We start from the raw sequence: 21,119 nt of genomic DNA on the forward strand, positions 1-21,119 counted from the left end.
GAGAGCACATAACAATCCCTGAAAAAACACCTCCTGAAGGGCCAGGCCCTGGACAGCATATGATCCTCCTTTAATATAGCAGTGCTCGCAGGTGCAGAGCACACAAGCTTTTAAAATGCATAAGGGACAGAAAACTAGCCAAAATGATGAAACGGAAGAATTCTCCTCAAATGAAACTCCAGGAAGCAGCAACAGCTAATGAATTGATCAAAACTGATTTAACCAATATAATGGAACAAGAATTTAGAATAATACTCACAAAATTAATTGCTGGGCTTGAAAAAAGCTATGAAACTTGAAATCGGCCACAAGAAAAAGTCTGGAAAACCTCCAAAAGCATGGAAGTTAAAGAACACCCTGCTAAAGAATGAATGGGTCAACCAGGCAATTAGAGAAGAAATTAAAAAATACATGGAAACAAATGAAAATGAAAATACAACAATCCAAACACTTTGGGATGCAGCAAAGGCAGTCCTGAGAGGAAAATACATTGCAATCCAGGCCTATCTCAAGAAAGAAGAAAAATCCCAAATACAAAATCTAACAGCACACCTAAAGGAAATAGAAGCAGAATACCAAAGACATCCCAAACCCAGCAGAAGAAGAGAAGTAATAAAGATCAGAGCAGAAATAAACAATATAGAATCTAAAACAACAGTAGAGCAGATCAATGAAACCAAGAGTTGGTTTTTTGAAAAAATAAACAAAATTGATAAACCTCTAGCCAGGCTTCTCAAAAAGAAAAGGAAGAGGAACCAAATAGATAAAATCATGAATAAACAATGGAATTATTACAACCAGTCCCTCAGAAATACAGGCAATTATCAGGGAACACTATGAAAAGTTTTATGCCAACAAACTGGACAACCTGGAAGAAATGGACAAATTCCAAAGCACCCACACACTTCCAAAACTCAAACAGGAAGAAATAGAAAATTTGAACAGACCCACAACCAGTGAAGAAATTGAATCAGTTATCAAAAATCTCCCAACAAATAAGAGGCCAGGACCAGATGGCTTCCCTGGGGAATTCTACCAGACATTGAAAGCAGAGATAATACCTATTCTTCTCAAGCTGTTCCAAAAAACAGAAAGGGAAGGAAAACTTCCAGATTTATTCTATGAAGCCAGCATTACTTTGATTCCCAAACCAGACAGAGGCCCAGCAAAAAAAGAGAACTACAGGCCAATATCCCTGATGAATACTGATGCAAAAATTCTCAACAAGATATGAGCAAATCGAATTCAACAGCATATAAAAAGAATTATTCACCCTGATCAAGTGGGTTTCATTCCTGGGCTACAGGGCTGGTTCAATATTTGCAAATCAATGTGATACATCACATTAATAAAAGAAAAGATAAGAACCATATGATCCTGTCAATTGATGCAGAAAAAGCATTTGACAAAATTCAGCATCCTTTCTTAATAAAAACCTTCGAGAAAGTCGGGATAGAAGGAACATACTTAAACATCATAAAAGCCATTTATGAAAAGCCCACAGCTAATATCATCCTCAATGGGGAAAAACTGAGAGCTTCCCTGAGATCAGGAACACAACAAGGGTGTCCACTCTTACCGCTGTTGTTTAACATAGTGTTGGAAGTGCTAGCTTCAGCAATCAGACAACAAAAGGAAATCAAAGGCATCCAAATTGGCAAAGATGAAGTCAAGCTTTCACTTTTTGCAGATGACATGATACTATACATGGAAAACCCGATAGACTCCACCAAAAGTCTGCTAGAACTGATATATGAATTCAGCAAACTTGCAGGATACAAAATTAATGTACAGAAATCAGTTGCATTCTTATACACTAATAATGAAACAACAGAAAGACAAAGAAACTGATCCCATTCACAACTGCACCAAGAATCATAAAATAGCTAGGAATAAACCTAACCAAAAATGTAAAAGATCTGTATGCTGAAAACTATAGAAAGCTTATGAAGGAAATTGAAGAAGATACAAAGAAATGGAAAAACATTCCATGCTCATGGATTGGAAGAATAAATATTGTTAAAATGTCAATACTACCCAAAGCTATCTACACATTCAATGCAATCCCAATCAAAATTGCACCAGCATTCTTCTCGAAGCTAGAACAAGCAATCCTAAATTTTGTATGGAACCACAAAAGACCCCGAATAGGCAAAGTAATATTGAAGAAGAAAACCAAAGCGGGAGGCATCACAATCCCAGACTTTCACCTCTACTACAAAGCTGTAATCATCAAGACAGCATGGTATTGGCACAAAAACAGACACATAAACCAATGGAATAGAATAAGGACTCCAGAATTGGACCCACAAAAGTATGGCCAACTAATCTTTGACAAAGTAGGAAAGAGTATCCAATGGAAAAAAGACAGTCTCTTTAACAAATGGTGCTGGGAGAACTGGACAGCAACATGCAGAAGAATGAAACTAGACCACTTTCTTACACCATTCACAAAAAATAAACTCAAAATGGATAAAGGACCTGAAGGTGAGACAGGAAACCATCAAAACTGTAGAGGAGAAAGCAAGAATAAAACCTCCCTGACCTCAGCTGCAGCAATTTCTTACTTGACACATCTCCAAAGGGAAGGGAATTAAAGGCAAAAATGAACTACTGGGACCTCATGAAGATAAATAGCTTCTGCACTACAAAGGAAACAATCAACAAAACTGAAAGGCAACCAACATAATGGGAAAAGATATTTGCAAATGACATATCAGACAAAGGGCTAGTATCCAAAATCTATAAAGAACTCACCAAACTCCACACCCGAAAAACAAATAATCCAGTGAAGAAATGGGCAGAAAACATGAATAGACACTTCTCTAAAGAAGACATCCAGATGGCCAACAGGCACATGAAAAGATGCTCAACGTCGCTCCTCATCAGGGAAATACAAATCAAAACCACACTCACATACCACCTCACGCCAGTCAGAGTGGCTAAAATGAACAAATCAGGAGACTATAGATGCTGGAGAGGAGGTGGAGAAATGGGGACCCTCTTGCACTGTTGGTGGGAATGCAAACTGGTGCAGCCACTCTAGAAAACAGTGTGGAGGGTCCTCAAAAAATTAAAAAGAGATCTACCCTATGACCCAGCAATAGCACTGCTAGGAATTTACCCAAAGGATACAGGAGGGCTGATGCATAGGGGCATTTGTACCCCAATGTTTATAGCAGCACTTTCAACAATTGCTAAATTATGGAAAGAGCCTAAATGTCCATCAACTGATGAATGGATAAAGAAATTGTGGTTTATATACACAATGGAATACTACTTGGCAATGAGAAAGAGTGAAATCTGGCCTTTTGGAGCAATGTGGATGGAACAGGAGAGTGTTATGCTAAGTGAAATAAATCAGACAGAGAAAGATAGGTACCATATGTTTTCATTCTTATGTGGATCCTGAGAAACTTAACAGAAGACCATGGGGGAGGGGAAGGAAAAAAAAAAGTTGGAGAGGGAGACAGCAAAACCATAAGAGACTCTTAAGACTGAGAAAAAACTGAGGGTTGATAGGGAGGTGGGAGGGAGGGGAAAGTGGATGATGGGCATTTAGGAGGGCAGTTGTTGGGATGAGCACTGGGTGTTGTATGGAAACCAATTTGCCAATAAATTTCATATTAGAAAACATAAAATCAATTAATATAATCCATCACAGCAACAGGCTAGGGAAGAAAAATCACATGATCATACCAATAGGTGCAGAAAAAAACATTTGACAAAATCCAACACAAATTCATAACAAAACCTCTCAGTAAACTAGGATTAAAGAATAACTTCTTCAATGTGATAAGGAATATGTACAAAAAAAGTATGATGTAGCTAACATCATACTTAAATTTGATTCCTCAATAAGATTGGGAACAGGGAAAGAATGTGTCTTTTCACCACTCCTTTTTTTTTTTTTAATATTTACTTATTTATTTTGAGAGAGAATGTACACATGCAAGTGGGTCAGGGAAAGAGAGAAAGAGAGAGAGAGAGATTCCCAAACAGGCTCTGTGCCGTCAGCACAGTGTCCAATGTGGGGCTCAAACTCATGAACTGTGAGAATCACTTGAGCTAAAATCAAGAGTCAGATGCTTACCCAACTGAGCCACCCAGGTGCTCCCACCACTCCTTTTCAATAGCACAATGGAAGTGCCAGCTAATGCAATGAGACAAAAAGAGAAGAGAAGAGGAGGGGAGGGGAGGGGAAGGGAGGGGAGGGGAGGGGAGGGGAGGGAAGGGAAGGGAAGGGAAGGGAAGGGAAGGGAAGGGAAGAGAAGAGAAGAGAAGAGAAGAGAAGAGAAGAGAAGAGAAGAGAAGAGAAGAGAAGAGAAGAGAAGAGGAGAGAAGAGAAGAAATAAAACTGTCCTTCAAAAATTTTTTTTAACATTTATTTATTTTTGAGACAGAGAGAGACAGAGCATGAACGGGGGAGGGTCAGAGACAGGGAGACACAGAATCTGAAACAGGCTCCAGGCTCTGAGCTGTCAGCACAGAGCCCGATGCAGGGCTCGAACTCACAGACCGCGAGATCATGACCTGAGCCGAAGTCGGCCGCTCAACCGACTGAGCCACCCAGGCACCCCTAAAACTGTCCTTACTCATAGGTGATATGACTGTCTGTAGAAAATTCCAAGTAAACTGACCCAAAAAACCCTCCTGGAATTAATAAGCAATTTTAGCATAGTTGCAGGATATAAGGGTAACATATAAAAGTCAATCACTTTCCTAACAAATAAGTGGAATTTGAAAGTAAAAACCCATTACCAATTACATTAGTATTCCCCCAAATAAAATACTTAGATATAAAATCTAACAAAATATATATAAGAATTTACATAAAAAAGACCAAAAATTCCTGATGAACAAAATCAAAGAACTGATGAATGGAGAGATATTTCATGTTCATAGACAGGAAGACCAATATCGTCAAATTGTCTATTCTTCCCAACTTGACCTATAGATTCAATGCAATCCCAATCAAAATCCCAGCAAGTTATTTTGTGGATACTGACAAACCAATTCTACAGTTTATACAGAGAGACAAAAGACCCAAAATAGCACACAATATTGAAGAAGAACAAAGTTGGAAGACTGATTTACCCAACTTCAAGAATTCCTGTAGAGCTGCAGCAAGTAAGACAAAGTTTTACTGGCCAAAAGAATAGGCAAAAAAAAAAAAAAAAAAAGATCAATGGAACAGAAAAAAAGAGTATACAGAAAGAGAGCCATTTAAATATGGTCAACAGATCTTTGACACAGGAGCAAAGGCAATACAATGGAGCAAAGATAGTTTCTTCAACAAATGGTGCTGGAGCAAGTGGACATCCACATGCAAAAAAAAAAAAAAAAAGAATGCATCTAGACACAAACTTTCCACTGTTCCCAAAAATTAACTCAAATGGATCATAGATCTAAACATAAAATGTGTTAAGTGCAAAATTCCTAGAAAATAACACAAGAGGAAATCTAGATGACTTCGGGCATGGCGATGACTCTTTGGATACGACAACAAAGGGACAACCCAGGAAAGAAATAATTGATAAACTACACTTCATAAAAATTAAAAACTGTTCTGTGAAAGACACAGTCAAGAGAATAAGAAGACAAGCGGAAGACTGGGGCAAACTATTTGCAAAAGGCAGGCTCAATAAAGCACTGTAATTCAAAATACAAAGAACTCTTAAAACTCAACAACAAGAAAACAAACAACTTCATTAAAGAAATGGGCAGAAGTTCTGAACAGATACACCACCAAAGAAGATATAATGAGAATAAGCATATGAAAGGATGCTCATTATCATTTGTCATGGGATTGCAAATTAAAACAAGATACCACTACCCACCTATGAGAATGGCCAAAATCCACTGATAACTGATTAACACCAAATGCTGACAAAAATAATGGCACAATAGAACACGCATTCATTGCTGGTGGGAACGCAAAAGGATACACGTGGTTTGGAAGGCCGTGTGGTGATTTCTTACGAAACTAAACATGTTCTCATCATAAGAACCAGCAATTGCCCTACTTAATATTCACCCAAATGAGTTGAAAACTTATGTCCACACAAAAACCTGTGAACAGATGTTGACAGCGGCTTTATCAACAACGGCCAAAACTTGGAAGCAACCCACATGTCTGTGAGTAGGTGAACAGATAAACTGTGGCCCATTGAGGCAACGGTGCAATATTCAGCACTACAAAGATGTGAGCTATCAAGTCACGAAAAGAAACGAGGAAACTTAAATACCTGCTACTAAGTGAAAGAAGCCAGTCTGAAAAGGCTGCATACTGTAAGATTCTAACCATAGAGCATTGTGGAAAAGACAAAACTATAGAGAAAATACAAAGCTGCCAGGGGTTGAGTGTGGGGGAGAGGATGAATAGGGTTACAGGGGATTTTTAGAGTAGAAACTATCATGCATGATACTATAATGGGAGATATAGGCCATAACACATTTTTTAAATCCATAAAATATATCCATAAAATATACAACACCAAGAATGAACTCGAATATAAAGTATGGACTTGGGTGATAATGACATGTCAATGTAGGTTAATCAACTGTAATAAACGTCCAATCCGATGCATGATGTAGACAGTGGGAAAGGTTGCGTACGCATGGGGACAGAAGTGTAGGGCAACTCTATTTTGTGCTCACTTTTGCTATGAGCCTAAAATGCTATGAAAAGTAAACCCTCTTTTTTAAAACAATGTGAACTGAAAATTCTTCATTCTGTAAGACTCCATAGTTTGCCATCTTGAGACCAACGTACAGTTATAAAATTATATAGTTACTCTCCTAGAGTGTTCTCATGGCAAAGGAAAATACTCATCTGCATCACTTAATTTAATATTTGAATGAGCAACTACTATGCACCAAGCACTATCCTAGGCACAGTGAACAAAACAAAGTCCCTGCTCTCACGAAGGTTACATTTGGTTGGGGAAGACACACAGTGGGTAAGTAAACAAGAAATTCAGATACGAGGTGCTATGAAGAAAATACAGGATAATTTACGAAGCGTAAGGGTCAGTGGGGGTACACGGGAATAATGTACTACTCTATACAGAACTACCGCTGGGGACGGTTAAGGTGACTCAAGAGCTGAATAATGAGGAGCCTGGCAATGCCAACATGTGGGACGAGAGCATTCCAAGCAGAAGAACGAGCTGAGGCCGAGGCACCAAAGTGGGAACGAGCTCGCTGTACTCGAGACAGTACCATGGTGCTCAGCATGGAAGCAGAAGTTCACCAACTAAAGGGGGTCTCTGATGGTCATGGTCAGAATTTGAGGTTTAATTCCAGGTACAATGGGAAACCATTAGAAACTTTTATGCAGGGAAGAAATGTGATCCAAGTCTGAGGAGACCACCCTGGCAGCTTGTTGGGAAAGAGAGAGGACCGAAAGGGGCAGGCTTGGAAGCAGGAAGACGAGCAAGGAAACTGCCACCATAATCCACGTGGGAGCTGACAGTGACTCAGACCACGGTGACAGAGGGGGACATGGTGAGTAGTGACCGGATTCAGAATGTTTTAGAGAAAAACCCAGAAGACCTGACAGTGGATTGGGTAAGGAAAGCAGGGGAGAGAGCAAAATTAAGAGCAATCTTAGGGGTTTTCACAGAAAAAAAGGAAGATGAGTAGGTCACAAAACATTCAGATGTTGTGTAAACAATATTACAAAATGCAATGAAGGCTGAATGACCAGTCTCCTTTCCAGTTTGCCCCCTCTAAGGCCTCTGGCTAAGGACGCACCTGAGAATTTCTGGTTAACCTGGACTATTTTGCCTAAAGGGAGTTTCAGAATCAAAAGAACAAAACAAAACAAACAGCAGAGGTTAGAGGAGGTTCCCTAGGCCAGATTCCCATAAAAGGGTGAAATGCATAAATGCCCCTCTCATCTACCCAAACAAAAGCCTCATTGCTCCTATGCTATTAACACTAGCATTCACGAACATCATAAAGAAAGAGAAAACATCTTAATGAGCATTTGTTAAGTGGTTTTGTTCCGCTGAAGGGCAACTAGTCTGATGCAGGCCAAGTGACAAACGCAATGTTAGAAGTAATACTCTGAGGCCTGTACCTTTTTTCAAATCCTTGGCAACTTCCTAATCAAACAACCCTTCTGAAATGCTCCCAACTGTCCCTAATCCTTTATGGCTTCTAGGAAGAACCCTGTAATTTTCACCAAAGAGCTTCTAATTTATCTAAACCTCGAAGTCTGTAAAAGTGGCTCCAACTTCATGGTCTATACACCTTAAAGGATATACTAAAGACCATTCTTAGCTTTAAAGAAGACGACTCCTCATAATTTTTAAAAAGAAAACATGAAAGAATGTCTATTTGCCAGCGCTGTTTCAGGATACAGCTAAAAAACTGATGCTATATTCAAGTGGAATCAGAGTTTGTAGAATTTAGTCAACAAAACAAACAGAAAAGAATCTCTCGCTCTTCTCTGGCTAAATGCTGCGTGCTCTGTCAGTGGGTCAGGAGAGCTCTGGACATTCACTGTAGCATGAAATCTCATCTCATATATAAAAGACCACAGATGCAAAGGCATAATTTCCACTAGGGTGACCGATTCGTGCCCAGGACTTTGCCAGAAATCCCACCTGCTGAGATCCCCTCCCGCACAGACAAACTGGGACGGTTGGTCATCTTAAATCTAACCCAGCCCTGACTTCCTCGGTTTTGTTGACCAGTGTGTTATCGGGGCTATTTCATCCCAAATTTCTTAAAGTAACAATCAGGAGCTTCACTAAAGGCACACTCCTGAGCTAAACAGGCCCAATACTGAAATCCAATCTTCCCAGCTTCACGCAGTCACTGAAGCTTTTCATTCTTACTCACCTGTCCATTCTCATCGCTCAATCTTAATATTTATGACCTTATTTTTCCTAGACATGGGGACATCCATGACTGAGAACATATTCAGAATTTAATAGCCAGCAAAACGGGGGAGGGGAAGCTTCCTGGCAAGATGTCGGTACAGACCCGGGCCTCTCGATCTGCGCCATTCCTAGATTCCCCAAGGAGACGATCAGGGCACTATTCAATGAGGTAAAAACTTTGGTCAGCACTAAATATAAGAGGAAGGTGCTCAGTATGCCAGAAATTGCAAGGGTCTGTGCTGGATACGTTTAGGCGGGATGAGGCAGAGAGGGCGACCCATGAGTGTCTACTTGGAAAGAGCAGCGTCTTGGTCAATATGGCCAGTGGATCCCAAGGGCAACGCTCACCCTCAAACTCAAAACAACAGGAAGGTATGATGGGCTACAGGGCACCGAGAGGGCAGGCCGCTTGCCTCCTGTGGGGCAGCCTTAAATGCACACAACCCGTGCTTCTCGCAGCCCCCAGAACATGTTGCTGGGACAAGCTGCCACTTTGAGGAGAAGGCCAGGCATCGGTGGGGTAAGAAATTGTACAGAGTGGGTTTGCCGAGCACAGGTCAAAAGGGGTCATGGTTTGCCCAGACTGCAAAGCATCCACACCACAAAGAGACAAAAATGAGGTGCTTAGGACGCTCTAGTTAATGAAATCCCTTATCTGGCCGTGTAGGGTACATTTCCTTGCTCTTTTCAAATGAAGGACTTGGCTGGGAATGTACACCCAGTTTTCCAGAAACAATTGCAACGCCAGTTTGCCTAGGAGCTAGGACCTGTTCTGCTTCGGTGAGGAGAAACAGACCTGGAAAAATCACTAGGCTCATGTGAAAACACTGCAGTTCAAAGGGAAGGAACCACTTTGAAACTGTCTCTGCTGCAAAGGTCTGACTCAAACCGATAGGACAATTTTTTTTTCATAAAATTCTCAATATTTTAAGAAGACACTTGATTCAAGAAGGCACTGTATCTGTAAAAAATGGGGCAAACAGACATGAAGAGGGCACAGTGTGAGGGCAGGAAAGATTGCCTGGAGCTGATTTTTTTTTAATAGTATTACTTCATTTAAAATGATGGAAGATGGAATGAACAGCAGAACACATGCTACAAAAAACTCAAATTATTGAAGGGGAGGAGGGGACTCAAAACATTCTCCTAAACTTGGAGGGAAAATGAAAATTAGTGACAGAAGAGATAAGAATGAAGGATGAATTCCGGAAGCCACAATATATATAACAGGAATCCTAGAAAGAAGGCAGAAAAAGGACAGACAGATGAAAGAACAATCAAAGAATAGAAGAATATTTTCCAAAATTGTGAAAGAGCCTGACTACACTACAAAATGGTTCTTGAAGTACATAAACATATTCTCTTCAAAAATTAAATATAGGGGTGCCTAGGTGGCTCACGTGACTCACCTGATTTCAGGTGAAATCAAACTCTTGATTTCAGCTCAGGTCGTGATCTCATGGCTCGTGGGATCGAGCCCTGCGTCGGGCTTTGAGCTGATAGTGTGGAGCCTGCTTGGGATTTTCTCTCTCTCTCTCTCTCTCTCTCTCTCTCTCTCTCTCTCCCTCTCTCTCTCTCTCTCCCTCCCTCCCTCCCTCCCTTCTCTGCTCATGTTCTCCTTTTCTCTCAAAATAAACTTTCAAAACATTGAATATAAAATATGACGAATGTTCAAAGAAAAAACATAATCTACCACAATAGACTCAAAATGAAGATGACCTCAGATATCTCTCTAACATCAAATATCAGAGTTCAAGGGGACAATATCCTGAGCTTTAAGGTGGGAAGTCTGTTATGCAAGAATCCTACAGCTACTTACAGAGATAGCAGCATGGAAGGCACAGAAAGTAAGTGAGAGAATACAAAAACTCAGAGAATATGCCACCATTCGTTCCCTTGCCATTAGCCTTCAGGAAAAACTTGTTACAATCTATACTTTATTTAAATAATTAAAAACACTGTATAAGAAGAAAACACAGCAGTAAACTCCTTGACAGAGGTCTTAGCAATGGCTTTTTTAATATGACACCAAGCGCAAAAGCAACGAAAGCAACAAGAAACAAGTGGGGCTACATCAAACTTCAAAGCTCTGCACAGCAAAGGAATCCATCAACAAAATGAAATGGCAACCTACGGAGTGGGAGAAAATATTTGCAAATCATGTATCTGATAAGAGGTTAATATCCAAAACATATTAAGAACTTCTACAACTCAAAAGCAAAAAACCAAGCAATCCAATTAAAAATGGGCAGAAGATCTGAATACACACTTCGCTACAGAAGACATCCAGATGGCCAACAGGTACATGAAAAGATGCTGAAGGGGCAGCTGGGTGGGCCAGTCAGTTGAACATTCGACTCTCGATTTCAGCTCAGGTCGTGATCTCATGGTTCGTGAGTTCAAGCCCCGCATCGGGCTCCGTGCTGACAGAGCAAAATCTGCTTGGGATTCTCTGTCTCCTTTTCTGCCCCTCCCCCGCCAAATCAATAAACATGCAAAAAAATTAAGCAAAGACGCTCAATATCACTAATCACCAGGGAACTGCTAATTAAAACCACAGTGAGCTATCACCTCACACGTGTCAGAATGGCTATCATCAACCAGACAAATAACAAGTATGGGCCAGGATGTAGAGAGAAACCTTCTGCATTGTTGGTGGCAATGTAAATTAGTACAGCCACTATGGAAAACAGTATGGAGGTTCCTCAGAAAGTTAAAAATAGATTTACTCTATGATCCAAGAATTCCACTTTTTGGTATTTACCCAAAGAAAATGAGAACACTAACTCAAGACAACATACACATCTCCGGGTTCACTGCAGGATTATCTACAACAGCCAAGATATGGAAACAACCTAACTGTCCACTGATGGATGAATGGATAAAGAAACGGTGGTGTATATATGTGTGTGTGTGTGTGTGTGTGTGTGTGTGTGTGTATAGATATATATATACATATACATACATACATATACATATACATATACATATACATATACATATATATGTATATGTATATACACACACATATACATATACATACATATACACACACATATATATACACCACAGTCTCTTTATGTGTATATATATATATATATATATATACGTGTGTGTGTGTGTATATATATGTGTATACAGACATATATACAATGGAACATGCTCTAACCATAAAAAAATATGAAATGTTGGCATTTACAACAACACGGATGGACCTCGAGAGCACTATGCTAAGTGAAAGATGTCAGATAGTGAGAGACAAATACCATATGATCTCATTTATATGTGGAATCTAAAACAAAAACAAAAACAAACAAACAACAAGCTCAACAATACAGAGAACAGACTGGTGGTTGCCTTAGATGGGGCATGGGGAATGGCAGAAAGGAGTAAAGGGGGTCAAGAGACATAATTTTCTGGTTACAAAATGAAGAAGTCATGGGGATGTAATGTAATGGAAAATTGCTAAGAAAGTAGACCTGTATATTTATCACAAAAAAATACATATTCCTTATAACTACCGTTGACCTTGAAAGTAAAACAGCCAGTTATTTTACCAGCAAAAGTAGTTTATTTGAGAATGGCAGAGGAAGTGCAATTCGGGACCCATGAACTATGGATTTCAGAGAACAAAGAGGCATACCACCTTATAGAGGGAAAGGAGGTGGGAGGGGCTGCTTGAACAAAAGTCCACTGAAAGAAGGTGTTCAGGGTGGTGACAGTTTCTCACTGGCTCAATTGTGGCAGTTTCTCATTGGCTGGGCTGTTGTGGAGCAAAGGGAAAATGTTCCTCACTCTTGCTGGGGCAGTAAATTAACTTCTTCCCGCTGGCACTGGTACTTGAGAATGAGTTGGTAGGGCATGAGAGCTCCCATTTCTGTCTCTTCCCAATTCTATTATAAATGCGCTTTTCTTTATTCAGTTTCACATTACATAAAGTGATAGATGTGAACCAGCCTTACTATGGAGATCATTTCAAAACATATATAAATATTGAATCGTTATGTCATACACCTGAAACTAACATGTTACATTGTCAATTATACCTCAATTTAAAAAATAAACTTTTAGGGGCAGCTGGTGGCTCAGCTGGTTAAGCATCTGGCTCCTGATTTCAGCTCAGATCATGATCTCATGGTTCATGGGTTCGAGCACCACGTCAGGCTCTGCACTGACATCGCAGAGACTGCGTGGGATTCAATCTCTCTCCCCGCCCCTCCCCTGCTTGCGTGCACTCTCTCGCCCCCTCTCACGAATAAACAGTAATAATTAAATAAATAAATCTTTTAAAGAAAAAAAACCACATTATGAAAATACCAGTGAGTGTAAATGTAAATACTTTCAAATATGGCTATTTAACGCAAGTATAATAAATCATCATCGTTGCCATCATCATCATCATGTAATGATGCCTCACCTAAAAAATAAATATACATTAAATATCTAAGTCAAAATCCAAAAGAGTATATTAAAAACCTCCTGGGAAGCGAGCAGAAGGGTTAAAAAAAGTAACTGGGAAGAAAAACAAACCACATCTCAACAGAAAAATGGGCAAATCAAGATCAGATGATGGATAGTAATAGAAGTATACAAATGGCGAACAAACATGGAAGATTCTATCTTCTCAATAAATTTAAAAATGCATTTAAAACAGCAGTATGTTATTTGTACTCATTAAAGTGGCAAAATACTTTGAAATTCTAATGCCCAGTATTATCGAGGGTAAGGTAAATGAGGCTGGAGGAAGTACCTGGTAACCACATCTCATACTGCACTGGGAATGGACAATGAAAACGACCTTACAAGTTACAGTCTGACGATATAACATGTACAGTTTTAAAGTAGTTGCACTCTCATCTCACCTAGGTATTCCACTACTGATAATTTTTTCTACAGAAATCACAGCAGCAAAGATATATGTACAAAGATGTTCACGAGAGCAATATGTTTGATATCAAAACACTAGAAGTGAATTAAGCAACCAAAAGTAGGGGATTACTATTTAAGCCATTTTCGTTCATTCTTTCTTTAATTTATTTATTTAAATTCAAGGTGGCTAACATACAGGGTAGTACTGGTTTCAGGAGTAGAACCCAGTGATTCATCACTCACATATAACACCCAGTGCTCATCCCAGCAAGTGCCCTCCAAAATGCCCATCACCCATTTAGCCCATCCTCCCACTCACTCCCTTCCAGCAACCCTCAGTTTGTTCTCTGTATTTATAAGTCTCTTGTGGTTTGCCTCCCTCTCTATTTTTATCTTATTTTTCCTTCCCTCCCCCTGAACATAGGTTCATCTGTTTGTTTCTTAAATTCCACATACGAGTGAAATCATATCTGTCTTTCTCTTATTTTGCTTAGCATAACACACTCTAGTTCCATCCATGTTGTTGCAAATGGCAAGATTTCATTCTGTTTGATTGCTGAGTGGTATTCCATTGTGTGTGTGTGCGTGTGTGTGTGCGCGCGCGCTATATATATATTATATGCCATATCTTCTCTATCCATTCACCAGTCGATGGACGTTTGGGCTCTTTCCATAATTTGGCTATTACTGATAGCGCTGCTATAAACATTGGGGTGCATGTGCCCCTTTGAATCAGCATTTTTGTATCCTTTGGATAAGTATCTAATAGTGCAATTACTGGGTCCTAGGGTAGTTCTCTTTTTAATTTTTTGAGGAACCTCCATACTGTTTTCCAGAGTGGCTGCACCAGTTTGCATTCCCACCGACAGTGCAAAAGGGTTCCCCTTTCTCTGCATCCTCACCAACATCTGCTGTTTCCTGAGTTCATTTTAGTCATTCTGACAGGTGTGAGGTGGTAACTCATTGTGGTTTTGATTTGTATTTCTCTGATGATGAGTAATGTTGAACGTCTTTTCATGTGTCTGTTAGCCACCTAGATGCCTTCTTTGGAACAGTGTCTATTCATGTCTTCTGCCCATTTCTTCACTGGATTATTTGTTTTTTGGGTGTTGAGTTTGACAAGTTCTTTATATTTTGGATACTAACCCTTTTGCAAATATCTTCTCTCCCATTCCATCAGTTGCCTTTCAGTTTTGTTGATTATTTTCTTTGCTGTGCAGAAGCTTTTTATGTTGATGAAGTCTCAATAATTCATTTACACTTTTATTTCCCTTGCCTCTGGAAACACATCCAGTAAGAAGTTACCACAGCTAAGGTCAAAGAGGTTGCTGCCTGTGTTCCCCTTTAGGATTTTGATGGTTTCCTGTCTCCATTTAGGTCCTTCATCCACTTTGAATTTATTTCTGTATATGGTGTAAGAAAGTGGTCCAGTTTCATTCTTTTACGTGTCGCTGTCCAGTTTTCCCAGTACCATTTGCTCAGGAGACTTTTTTCCATTGGTTATTCTTTCTGCTTTGTCCATGTAGGGTCCGTTTTGGGTTCTCTATTCTGTTCCACTGATCTATGTGTCTGTGTTTGTGCCTGTACCATACTGTCTTGATGATTACAGCTTTGTAATACAGCTTGAAGTTCGGGATCGTGATGCCTCCAGCTTTGGTTTTCTTTTTCAGGATTGCTTTGGCTATTAGGGGTCTTTTCTGGTCCATACAAATTTTAGGAGTGTTTGTTTTAGCTCTGTGAAGAATGCTGGTGTTATTTTGATGGTGTTATTTGTTATTTTGATGTTATCTGATTGCACTGAATGTGTCAACTGCTTTGGGCAGTATCGACATTTTAACAATATTTGCTCCTCCCATCCACGAGCATAGAATGTTTTTCCATTTCTTTGGGTTTTCTTCAATTTCTTTCATAAGCCTTCTATAGTTTTCAGCATACAGATCTTTTACTTCTTTGGCTAGGTTTATTCCTAGGTATCTTATGATTTTTGGTGCACTTGTAAATTGGATTGATTCCTTGATTTCTCTTTCTGCTGCTTCGTTATTCGTGCATAGAAATACAACCGATTTCTGTACATTGATTTTATACCCTGTGAATCTGCTGAATTCATGTATAGATTCAAGCAGTTTTTTTGTGGTCGTTTGGATTTCCCACGTAGAGTATCATGTCATCTGCGAAGGGTGAAAGTTCGACTTCTTCCTTGCCAATTTATATGCCTTGTATTTCTTTGTGTTGTCTAATTTCTGAGGCTACTACTTCTAGAACTGTGTTGAACAACAGTGGTGAGAGTGGGCAGCCTGTCATGTTCCTGATCTTAGGGGGAAAGCTTTCAGTTTTTCCCCATTGAGGATGATATTAGCTGTGGGTCTTTCATATGTGGCCTTTATGATGTTGAGGTCTGTTCCTTCTATCCCTTGAGGGTTTTTATCAAGATAGGATATTGTATTTTGTCAAATGCTTTTTCTGCATCTATTGAGAAGATCGTAGGGTTCTTATCCTTTTATTAATGTGGTGAATCATGCTGATTGATTTACAGCAATGGACAGATCATCAAAGCAGAAAATCTACAAGGAAACCATGGCTTTGAATGACACACTGGGCCAGATGGACTTAACAGATATATTCAGAACATTTCATCCTAAACACACATTCTTCTTATGTGCACATGGAACATTCTCAAGAATAGATCATATACTGGGTCACAAATAAGCCATTTTTAAAAATCACATTTCAAGGAATATTTAATAAGAAAAAATGCTCAAGATACAAAAGTACTGAAAAAAGGGTAAAAGACATCATATCTAACAGGATATTAATTTTCTAAAAAGAAAAAATTATATGTATTTCCAAGTATAGAAAGAAATACTAGATGGAGTTAGACCAAATAGTTGTGAATAATATCTCTGCATGGGGATAATATGATCTGATAATATGATCTGTTTGCACATTCCTATAGTTTGTAAATTGTTTAAAGTGAACATACACTACATTTTATCAATTCCGTGGTATACGTTTTTTTCTTCATATTTATTTATCTCTGGAATTGGACTACATCCTAAGACGGCATCTTTGGAAGGCATACATTACTACTTTTGTACGTAGCAATAAAAAAGAAAACAATAAGTATCATTATTTTTGAAAGATCCCACAGATAACATTCAATGAGGAGATCCTCAGAAAAGAGGCATTCATTCCCCAAATGAAAAGCATGGCACACAGCCATCAGTGAAGGCGGTATGAGCTTTGGTTAGTTTTGGAAACCTTCCCCCACATACAATCTTCCCTGGGAGTGAAAATTCTTCTATAAAAACAAGCACAGAGGTGAAGATGGCCTCGGGATATGCGACTTTCCCCCTCTTGTTTCTAAATTAACTTTTATGGAATGCTCAGTTTGTTGTTGGCTTGAAAAGAGAATAGATTCTTGAGGTTAATCATTCTTGTTCACTTTCTAAATACGCAAAATGAACTTTAATCCCACTTTGGCAAGGCCTGCCTTTAATCTTCCAGATTGTAACACTTCCCAACAAACTGGAGGGCAGAGGCTTGGGGAAATAGAAAGATGAGAAGGGACGGAGGTCAGGTGGACGGAAAACTTGAATGAAGTAGTTTTCTTCTTTTTCCCCTTCCGAATACGCAGACCCATCACTTCTGCCCGCTGCTTCAGTGAACGGCGGGGACTGGAATTGCCCGAATAAAGTTAATCAATGAGACAGAACCAGCCACTTAAACCTCTTGGCTCTGTTCCTCCATATACCTTTTGCCTTCCCGCTTGACTCATTCCTATCTCACATCTAATTCTCCCCTGGCAACTGAGAAAGATGGCTGTGGTTTCTGGTTAAAACCTCGGGAGGAAAAAATGATGTTCTCTCCAAATATATGGTAAGTTCCTGTTACGTACAAGGCACTAAGTGCTCTGTGTAGTGCAAGAATATATATCACATAGTACTGGCTCTCAAAAAACTTAACTCCAGTAGATAAGACCTCTATGCCAATCTTTATAGTCCAGAGGGAAAAAAGAATTATGGCATCCACACTGATTGGTCGGTGCCCCTGCCATTGTGGTATTAAGTTTTTAACATCATCCTAAATAAGTGTTATACATATACATAGATGGAGAGAAAAACACAAGGTGGAGGGAACAGTGTGAACAAAGAAAAGGAAAAATGTTTGGGCCAAAACCAATTTTAAGGGAGAATTTTAGGACAATGATTTGACTGAGGACTATAATTTAGATCTTTTTTGAAATTTTAAATATTTATGGATAGAAGAATAATTGCACAGGAAGAGTTTAATGAAAACATCCCATCATGGAAGAAATCTGCTTCAGGGACTGACTGTTTTTAGGAAAGTGAAACTTATTCCTAGGCTGATCCTGAACCGAAACCTGTAACAAGAATCAAATTAAAAATTAAAATTTTAAATTAAAAACATTTTTAAAAAACTTCCTCTATGGCTATTCTTCCTATCTTTACAGAAGTGGCAAAGAATGCACATAGGATATGCAATCAAATTAAAAGTCTGAAAATTTTTTCCCACAGTTCATGCTTTTAGGAGTTATGTTATATAGACAGAGAGCAAAAGAAGGCACATTAAGACTGCCAACCAAAAGGAAAAATTCCACCCAACCGACCCAGATGCAGATTCACCCACAACATGACTCTGACTGCATAAAATATGAAAAAATACAAGGATCTCAAAACTCACAGTAACACATCTATCCTCAGCTTAAAAGAAACCAACACATTTCTGTTGTCTTTACTAGTTGTTTTTTTTTTTTTTTTAATAAAAGATCTGGAAGAGAATGTACAAATTGATTTGAACACTGCATCAATTTGGACAATTCTGTGATATCACATGGTCACTTGGACTAGATATTAGAAAGCAAAGCATGGGTCACCGAAGGAATGGACTACCATGGAAGATTCTAAAAGCTATCTCTTGGAGATCCCCAAGTATTAAATGAATGGCCACCTATTCTGGGGAGGGACTTCAAAAACTTTCCAATCAGGAGTTTTCTAGGACAGATTACATATTTCCTTTTGCCCATGGTTGCCATGAAATGGGGTAGAGGTGGAGGAACCAATCCTTGGTTTATTCATTCACTCACTAACTCAATAATTATTTATTAAAGCACCTACCATGTTCACAGTACTGTGTTAGGTGACACAGAGGTTACACATTTTTAGAAACCTGAAAGAGGGTAGATAGAAGACATTTTTAGAAAATTCCAAGTAAGAGAAAGACTTAAGATCCAGATTTTAAAAAATGGAATAGCGAAGGACTGCAAGGAGGAGAAATCTCAGTATGATGACTGGAAATCTCAGTATGATAACTGGAAGAAGTCAGTATTTATCAAAACATGAAATTGGTAGTAAGACAAAACATCAAGTGACACAGAGATAGCACTATGGCATGATTATTCTTTCAATAAGAATCAGGAAAGGCAAGTATGAATTCCAGGGGGAGAGTGAGAGCCACACGAGAAAGCCATGGTTCAAATACAAAGTAGGCTAAAATGGAGCACAATTCTGGGTCTTTGATGAAGTATAAAATCTTGACCTGACATTGGTAACATTCCCTTTCAATGGAACAACGTCAGGGATTGCTGTGGACTCCACATTCTATTTACGGGATCCAGTCACTTTATTTGATTCTACAATAAGGGACACATAAGCACTAGTATGTACCAGCTTTCAAATTTCAGATTCAGTGTACAGAGAAAGCATAGTCATCTTATCAAAATTATAGATTAGTGTGTAAACGATATAAACCTTAATGATGTCAGAGTAATGATATGGCTCAAAGGGAACTTACACCCCCCATTTTATATTCTAAAAGTCAAGAGTGTATCTACATATTGGTTATAAGGTAATCAACTACAAACACATACACACACGCGCGCACACACACACACACACACACACACACACGTAAATGCTATGTAATAAAACTCAGCAAAGTGAGGGAGTTTAAGAAAGCCACTTCCCCATTTTTCTTTTTCTTCACATTTTTCTTAATGGAGGGACAGCCAGTGCCTCAATTTGCTGGATGAAGAGAGAGAAGTATTAAGCAAGTGTTTAAAAGTTAAGGAGGTGGGGCGCCTGGGTGGCTCAGTCGGTTGAGCGTCCGACTTTGGCTCAGGTCATGATCTCATGGTTTGTGGGTTCGAGCCCTGCATCGGGCTCTGTGCTGACGGCCTGGAGCCTGCTTCGGATTCTGTGTCTCCCTCTCTGTCTGCCACACCCCCCCCCCCCCCCCCCCGCACACTGTGTCTCTCTCTCTCCTTCAAAAATAAACATTTTTAAAAAATTTTTTAGGGGCGCCTGGGTGGCGCAGTCGGTTAAGCGTCCGACTTCAGCCAGGTCACGATCTCGCGGTCCGTGGGTTTGAGCCCCGCATCGGGCTCTGGGCTGATGGCTCAGAGCCTGGAGCCTGTTTCCGATTCTGTGTCTCCCTCTCTCTCTGCCCCTCCCCCATTCATGCTCTGTCTCTCTCTGTCCCAAAAATAAATAAACATTGAAAAAAAAATTGAAAAAAAAATTTTTTTTAAATAAAATACATAAATAAATAAATAAAATAAAAGTGAAGGAGGTAATCACTTAAAGAATAAAATGCAAATATGCTAAAAAGTGGTCACTTTTAAGAAATGGAACTTGGGGGAAACATCTGGGTGGTTGAGTAAGTTGAGTGTCCAACTCCTGATTTCTGCTCAGGTCATGATCTCAGAGTCGTGAGACTGAGCTTCATGTTGGGCTCCATGCTGAATGTGGAGCCTACTTAAGAACTTCTCTTTCTCTCCCTCTGCCCCTCCCCTTCTTGCATGCACTATCTCTCTCTCTAAAATTAAAAAAAAAAAAAATTTTTTTTAATTTTTTAAAAAAAATTTTTTTTTAACGTTTTTATTTATTTTTGAGACAGAGAGAGACAGAGCATGAACGGGGGAGGGGCAGAGAGAGAGGGAGACAGAATCGGAAGCAGGCTCCAGGCTCTGAGCCATCAGCCCAGAGCCTGACGCGGGGCTCGAACTCACGGACCGCGAGATCGTGACCCGGGCTGAAGTCAGGATGCTTAACCCACTGAGCCACCCAGGCGCCCCCCAAAAAAAATTTTTTTAAGAAGAAGTGAAATTTGGGGACAGGTGACAGGGAGTTTTTTCCTTTCCATTCCATTTTAGATCATCCTCAACTGCTTGAATTTTTATTTCCTAGTTTTATATTGTTTTATAATAACAATAATAATATGAATGAGGTACTGATAGGGAAAGATCTCTAGGATATATTAAGAAAAAAAAAAAGCAAGTACTAGAATAAAAAGGTTGCATTTGTGTGTTTTTTTAATAAAGTAGCAGCCATATATATG

General features: G+C 39.4%; 1 protein-coding gene across 2 annotated transcripts in view; it reads right to left on the minus strand.

Moving 5' to 3' along the window:
- The window catches only part of FTO (FTO alpha-ketoglutarate dependent dioxygenase), a 392,115-nt gene that overhangs the window by 220,584 nt on the left and 150,412 nt on the right, over positions 1-21,119 (minus strand). The gene's annotated exons all lie outside the window — the stretch shown is intronic.

The sequence above is a fragment of the Lynx canadensis genome, chromosome E2 (genome assembly GCF_007474595.2).
Source record: "Lynx canadensis isolate LIC74 chromosome E2, mLynCan4.pri.v2, whole genome shotgun sequence".
NCBI classification, from domain to species: Eukaryota; Metazoa; Chordata; class Mammalia; order Carnivora; family Felidae; genus Lynx; species Lynx canadensis.